General features: G+C 42.1%; 1 long non-coding RNA gene across 1 annotated transcript; it reads right to left on the bottom strand.

Annotated features, from left to right (window-relative positions):
• Window positions 1-3,079: 3,079 nt before the first annotated feature.
• On the bottom strand, window positions 3,080-6,628 carry LOC123381020. Its single transcript, XR_006587525.1, has 2 exons — window positions 6,391-6,628; window positions 3,080-3,406 (listed from the first exon to the last, which is right to left on the bottom strand). It is a non-coding gene; the product is annotated as an uncharacterized LOC123381020 (long non-coding RNA).
• Between the last annotated feature and the right edge of the window lie 1,243 nt (window positions 6,629-7,871).

The raw sequence follows: 7,871 nt of genomic DNA, 5'->3' as shown, positions 1-7,871 counted from the left end.
AGAGGGTGAATTGGGGAGGTCCAGAGAGAGAGGGAGACACAGATTCTGAGGCAGGCTCTAGGCTGCAAGCTGTCAGCACAGAGCCTGTTGTGGGACTTGAACTAGCAAACTGCAAGATCATGACCTGAGCTGAAGTTGGACATTTAACTGACTGAGCCACCCAGGTGCCCCTCCATTTTCTCAATAGTGTCTTTTGAAGCACAAATATTTTCAATTTGATGAAGTCCAACTTACCATTTTTTTCTTTTATGAATCATGCTTTTGGTATCATATTTAAAAATTTGTTGTCTAACAAGATCACAAATATTTTTCTCCTCTTATTTCTTCTAAAATTTTTGTCATTTTGCTCTTACATTTAGGTATATAATCCATTTTGAACAAATTTTTATATGGTGTGAAATTAGGGTTCAAATTCATTTTTGTGCATGTTATTCAGTTGTCCTGGCACCATTTGTTGAAAACATAGTTCTTTCCCCCATTTAATTTCCTTGACCTTTTTGTTGAAAATCAATTGACTAAAAATGTAAAGACTGGTTTCTCAATTATCAATTCTGATCCATTGATTTATATGTCCATCCATATGCCAGTACTCTAGTGTTAACTTTTTTTAATGTTTATTTATTTTTGAGAGAGAGTGAGAGAGACAGAACGTGAGCAGGGGAGGGGCAGAGAGAGAGGGAGACACAGAATCTGAAGTAGGCTTCAGGCTCTGAGCTGTCAGCACAGAGCCGGACACAGGACTCAAACTCATTAACTGTGAGATCATCACCTGAGCTGAAGTTGGACACTTAACCAACTGAGCCACCCAGGCACCCTTCTAGTGTTAAATTTTAAGATACAACACTATGATAGAGGAAAATTTTCATCCTATCAGTAAGCTAAATCTATCATACTTGTGAGGCACAATGTCTTGCCCCATACCTTGAGCTTCTGGAACAATGGCTGTTTTTTAGTTATTGATATTGATACAAAATTAGGTTTGAGCAAGGTGGAAATTGGAGGTGCAGTCTAAATATTTGGAGCTTATAATCTTACCTAATAATATGTGAGTTGCAATAAATTGCATTTTAAAGCCATATTTGCCATAAATTTCTTCAATATAATACTGAAAGCTATAGGGCTTACAGTCAGCTTGTGCTTATCTAATATAATATAAGAAGTATTATCAAATTTTCCATTTTGAGTAACATTTACATCACTATCACTGTGTATCACTGTGCCATTAATTATAAAATGCACCATTTTTAACATACGCCAGGAAAGAACAAATGCTTTCAATTAAAATATCCAATGCCGTCAACTGAAAACGATGGACTCTAGTTTCAGAGATGTAAAATTCTAAGTAAACGTGAATCTTTAAATTGCTGATATGTACTATAGCAGGGACAAAATGTTACTTCTGAATTGCCATACTTCTTCCAAAAGGAATACTGCTATTGTGGGATCCATTTAAAACTGTATTTTTTCTCCTTTGTATACATTTTGACAGTAAAATAAAATTCTGTAATGATTTCAAAGATTTTTAGTATATTTCAAATGATTTTTGATGTAGGAGATTGCATCTAGACAGCTTTAGACACATAGTATGTCTGTGTCTCCACAAATCACTAAGATTTCTTCAGCCAGTGAGAATCCTATCGTTTGAATCCAAGTGCATGTTTATTTTAATGCCCACTAGTTTGAGTTTAGTTTGAAATTACTTACCAAAGATTGGAGCTTATGGGATAGATCAATGATTTATAGCAAACGTGGGGCAGCATGTTTGAAATCTGGTTGGGATGTAGACTCTATACCATGGGCATTTGTCACTGGCGGGACTGCTGAGAAGCCACAAGTTCAGCCCTCTGTGGAATGTACATTCCAAAGTGGAAGAATTGCCAGATGTGAAGAGATCCCTGTCATTTTCTCCAGGACGGAATTCCTACCATGATGCTGGAGATGCAAACAGTCTGAGCAGCTGCTTGCAAAGGGTCATTCAAGGGGCACCGAAACTCTCCTCACTTCCCCCAAATCTCTCACTTGCTGGCCCACCTCAGTGCTTTGGTATCACCCCTTTGAGGTGAAGCCCTACCTCTAGAGAGTTCCTGTCAATAGAGAGATGATACCAGTTAGATACCATTATTTATCACTAGCCTGGAGGAAAATAGTATCTTAAAGGGAGAAAGTAAGGGTTTGGGGCACCAGGTCCCCCAGGTTTTTCTGCTCAAAAGGTTTTTTTTTCCTGCTTAGGCCCACTTAAAAAAGAGAGGGACTACTAGGTAGCAGATATAAGGAATTTCAAAGCTGTTCAGAGCTTGATGCTACTCTAGGGAACACCTCAGGATCCCTGGCTCCTGGTCTGCAATATCTTCTCATGTTGAGCTTCTCTCTGCACATCTGTTCTCCTCCACTGTCATCATAAACTAGCTGATCTTTGATATATTTTCATGTCCAAATTTTAAGTAAGCCAGACTGCTTGCCCTAGCTAGCAGTCAGTACATCAGTCTAGTTGAGTAGAATCTTTCTCACCTGGTACATCAGTCTAGTTGAGTAGAATCTTTCTCACCTGGGCCCCTAATGGACCACCTGATGAGCCACAATAAGCCAACACATGGGCTACCCTTGAGACAGATGTTGCCTTGGGACCATGAGTAACCAGTCCATGGCCACTTCTGGCCCAGAGCCACACCCCTTGTAGCTCCTCAGTTCCAGCTAGAGGCAGCTATTGAGCAGTGTGGACACTGTTTATGTCCAGAACTGGAACTTTCAGAGAGATGGGGGCAGTAGAAGACACTGACACTGGAGAGTAAGCAGTGGGAAGGGAAGGGAAAGGGCACCACAGATAAGCTTTGTCTTTGAGATCCTATATAGAAAAGTGCTTTGCATCAAAGTGCTCTGAAGTCTACTATTGGAGAGTAAGATGGAGCACCTGAGTGGCTCAGTTGGTCAAGCATCCAACTCTTGGTTTCAGCTCAGGTCATGATCTCTCTCCTCATGAGGGATTCTCTCCCTCTCTCTCTGCCCCATTTGGCTCCCTCATGCATGTTCTCTCTCTCCCCCCACTCCCACACAATAAATAAGTAAATAAACATTAAAAAAATAAGAGTTAGGTGTTTTTACTAACATGCAATTTTGCCTCTGGATAACCCACAGCAGTTTGTGTCTGACAACAGTGTTTCTCATGACAAATGAACAAGCACAGTGTCTTAGCTTGGGCTTTCCCCAAAGCAGAGCCTCAGGTAAAGGCCTTTATGCAGGTGACTTGTCATGTGATCTCAGGGAGCAGTGAGGGACAAGGAGAGTGAATGAGGAAAGAGGAGAGTCAATGCGAGGATTCTTTTGGAAGCTGGTCCCTGCTGTGGGCGACTGGTGCTCGATCCTTCCAGGGCCTTTTGAAGAACTTTGAAGAATGTGGTCTCAGAACTATCTGCATGGGGAAGAAAGGAGGAAGCATTTATCCACTGAACCCCATCCCCTATTGGTAAAAGAGCTCCATGTTTCCATGTTACCCATGTTTAAGTGTGGAGCAGCTTCCACCTGCCATCAGAGGAGCAGTGAGAAATATAACCACAGGGCTGTGTGACTGCACCAGCATGAAGCTGGCCCAAATCTTCAAGGAACAGATTTCTGCTGCAGTGCCTGGAGTAAGAAGAGATTTTGAAATACCTGCGTAAAGCTCTTTCTTGGGAAGGAAATACACTTTCATCTGGTCCAGAGTGCTTGATTTCATTTGGCATGTAAAAAATCTCACTCGTGTCAATTTCCTTCATTTCCCAAGGAGGAAAACTCAAAATTACAAACTCGCACTTCAGTGTGAGTTCCTTAGGGAACTTGGCCTCTCTCTTAGGCACTGCTACACACACACACACACACGCACGCACACACACACACGCACACACACACACACACACACACACATCAGAGCACCCACTACCTGGGCCACCACCACTGGATTGCACAACTCCAAAAGATGTCATTCACATCCCAATGCATGGAATTCTGTAAAACCACAGAGCTATATGCAGTGACCCTACTCAGTATTTCTCCTGGATTTTTCCACTGACCATGATCAAAGTGGAATCCACTTTCAAATAAAAATCATCACCAGGAGGTATAATATCCCATCATTAGTACTATGTCCCTTTATCCAAATGCTCTCAACCATATTAAAATGTAAATTCCCTCAATGGGAAGTGGTTTAACCTGTTATTAGTTACTTTTACTTTAGCTAAGTGAAGAATCAAGTTCCTGATGGGAGTGAGAGCAGGGAGAATGAGTGAGGATACTGAATACTGGACGAGGAGGGGTAGGGAGTGTGTGTCTAGAAGTTTGTCTTTCTAAAGACAAACTTTAGTTACTTCACAGTTTGAGCTGGGACTGGCCTTTCTCAAGCTGGTTGAATTTGGTCCACTGTAGCCAGAGCAGTATAATTCCCCAAGACTAAATTTTGCAGTTTGACACCAATCACATAACTCTATCTATGTCTTTGTGGAATCTTCAGAAACTATGTGTCATGAGAATTTCAAAGCTAAGGAAGACAGGAGCACTTAACAGCACATCAAAGTTGGCTATGCGGACTCATTTTCTTTTTTTACCTTTTTAAATGTTTATTTATATTTGAGAGAGAGAGAGAGAGAGAGGGAGAGAGAGAGAGAGAGAGAGAGAGAGAGAGAGAGAGAGAGAGAATAGTGGGGGAGGGGCAGAGAGAGAGGGAGACACAGAATCTGAAGCAGGCTCCAGGCTCTGAGCTATCAGCACAGAGACCAACATGGGGATCGAACCCAGGACCCATGAGATCATGACCTGAGCCGAAGTTGGATGCTTAACCAACTGAGTCACCCAGGCACCCCTATATGGACTCTTAGATTCCAAAGTGTTTATAGTCTAAGATCATGTGGTCAACACAGATTCAGAGAGAGACCATTGGATACTTATGTGCTAAAAAGAGTGGTGTTGGATCAATGAGGATGTAACATCATGTTTGGAGAAACCAGAAAGATCACCTTTGAACCCAAAGCACTGAAGGTTTGGCAAACCACGGTCCAAATCTAACTTGTTGCCTGTTTTCATAAATAAAGTTTTATTGACACACAGTCACACCCATTTGTTTACAATGGTCAGTGGCTGTTTTTATGCTACTGTGGCAGAGATGAGTAGCTGTGGCAGAGACTGTATGGATTGCAAAGACTAAAATATTTGCTATCCAGTCTCTTACAGCATAAGTTTGTCAACTCCTGGATAATCTAACCTGTGTGTTATTCCTGCTTTGCTTCTTTACAAGGCAACGATTTACCACTGATTGAGAACCACAGTGAGGCACCACTCTACATTTTCAACTGAGTTATCCCAAAACAAAAGGATAGAGCATTGAGACACACACTGCCTAAACCTCCCCGTTTACGTTTAAGGACCATTTTCTTGGGGTGGGGGTGGGGTGCTGCAGCATTCATTCCACAAGGTGACAGACCCAGAGCATCAGTGGAGTGCTGGGCGTCAAGCTAGGTATTGGGAATATAAAGATGGATAAAACATGCTCGCCTCATTGTTCAGTGTCGGGGGTGCCTACAGAGGCCACACAAGGCAGTTGTTGCCCGTGACCTAGTCTTCCTTTTCTATCTCTCTTCTCTTTCATCTCTCTGCCTTTCTTCTTTCCCTCTCCACCTTGACTCTCTCCTGCCTCTTCCTTTCTTTCATCCTCCCTCTTGCCTAGAACTCAGGCCTGCCAGTGCCACCCAGTGGCTGTGACGGGCATTACTCAGACTTGCTGACTGCCCTCAGGGTTGGGAATGACCATGAGGAAGTCAGTGACAGCCTATAATTAGAGCTCCAGAGACAACTAGAAGGCTCTGGTGAAACCTTGCAGTCCTCTCTTGATTGCTCAAAGCATTAATTTTTAAAGTCATTTATACCATGGTATAAAATGAAGGAATGGAAGGTAGGTTTGTTAAGGGGAAAGAGATCAAGAGTTCCCTAAATGATTTGGTTAAAGAGGTCACTGCATACCGCTCTGAGCAGAAATTGCACTCGAACGTTCCAGGGATGTTATTTAGATGGTATATGATATGGGTGTAATAATACGTGCAATGATGGTTTTATGACTGTAAGCAGTTTATTGAGCCATCCTAATGGGGTCAAAGGAACTGCCTCTCACGAAGAGGATTTCCCTGCAGGGCTGTGGTTGTGAGTCCTTTGGATTCTTGCAGGGCCGACCTGAGCCTCTTGTTCATTCTCTGTCTCCTGCCTGGCCTCTGCCTCTGAGGAATGGGCTGCAGGTGGGGTGGGGAATTGACCGTGGTTGCCTGTAAGAAGGCTGGTTCTATATCCAAGTTTTGGCCGCTGTCTCTAGAAGGAGGGTACTGGGTGCCTGCTGTTTAGGAAAATTCTGAAGCAACAGATAAAGTCCCACTTTACCTTCTGCTCTATGATGTGGGCAGCCCATCCGGTCCTGGCCTCAGTGTAAACAGTCCTGCTCCAAGCCCAGGTGAATTTATATTAGTAAATTGCCACTTGCTGTGGGCGGCAGTAAGGCCAAGCATGGGCCACCCTCAAGCTTCCTAGTCATCCCAGGATCCACTCATGTATCCTGGCCATTGTGAAGCAATGTTTACACTGTGACTAATTTTCTCACCTGCCCAGATTATTTTTTTTTCTCTTGGAGGCATCTGGGTCTCTGAATTCTATTTCAGTAGGCACCAGACTTGTCCAGGGTCCAATGGAGGTTCCAGCCCTAGCTCTTTAAGTGTGAGAAGGAAGAAGAGGCCACCATCTCTCTCTTATCATCACTGCTAGCGATAACCTCCCTTATGGGCAGAAAAGTAACCTGAAATATAGTGGTATTTCAAAGAGTCCCCTGCCCTAAACCATTTCTTTTACTTATGTGCCTGATGGTTGAAAATTCTACCATGAAAAATTCATTTTTGGGGTAGAGCATTGACCTGTCCTCCATGACTTCTCTTAAAATACAAACACCCCAAAGGGCGTTCCCTATGAAGTCATTAACTATCTGTGGGTATAACTTCTGAGTTGAATAGAGACGTGATGATCAGCTTGGTTCTTTGGAGACTTCTCTGAAACTATTAATTGTTTGCCTTTATTTTAACAGTTAAACTTACCGAAAGGGTTAGCAATCATGAATACAACATTTTTAATGCTTAAAATTTAGTATTAAAAAATTATAGAAACATGAACATTGGTTGTGGCTTGTGCTTTTCAACTTGGGATCACTGCCAGAAATACTGAGGGGTTTCCAACTCAGTGGAGAGATTTCAGTACCAATCACCCACACTCAGTGTCCAGGGAGAGTGAGGAGATGAGAACAGAGGAGGAGGGAAAAGAACAAAGGAAGCTGTGCTTCTCACTGCATTTGTGGGTTTTTCCATTAACAATGGAAATGTATCCATCCTTTACACTTGTCTGCCCCATAGTGGATTAAATCTGACTGTGTACATGACAAATCATAGACACTGTTATTCATGATCCCCATTAACTATCTTACTACCATGCTTTTATTGATTCTGAAGCTCCTACTTAGACTATCTGGTTTCTTCCTTTCTAAATGCAGTTGTTTCTTCAAACTCTGCTAAAATTCTTTCTCTAGTCTACTCTAGTCACAGAGCTATTCTTCTCCTAAATTCAAAATACTATATGCAAAAGTCTCTTGGCATTAGTATCTTTATTACAATGTGACTTCAAAAATGCATGATTGCTTTATTATTAAGTTTCAAGTCATGTAATTTAGCCCATGTAGATGTATATTTGGTTTGCCCGCCTACATGGAAATTCAACAGCTTTGCAATCCCCGGTGTTAGTTACGGTGCTGGGCATATGACAGTTGCTCAAATCTCTATCAAATGAGTCAATTAAAGGCAATAGAATAAATAAATTAATTAATT

The sequence above is a fragment of the Felis catus genome, chromosome D2 (assembly GCF_018350175.1).
Source record: "Felis catus isolate Fca126 chromosome D2, F.catus_Fca126_mat1.0, whole genome shotgun sequence".
Taxonomy (NCBI): domain Eukaryota; kingdom Metazoa; phylum Chordata; class Mammalia; order Carnivora; family Felidae; genus Felis; species Felis catus.
The sequence above is the reverse complement of the archived record's forward strand: the minus strand, read 5'-3'. Positions and strand labels throughout refer to the sequence as shown.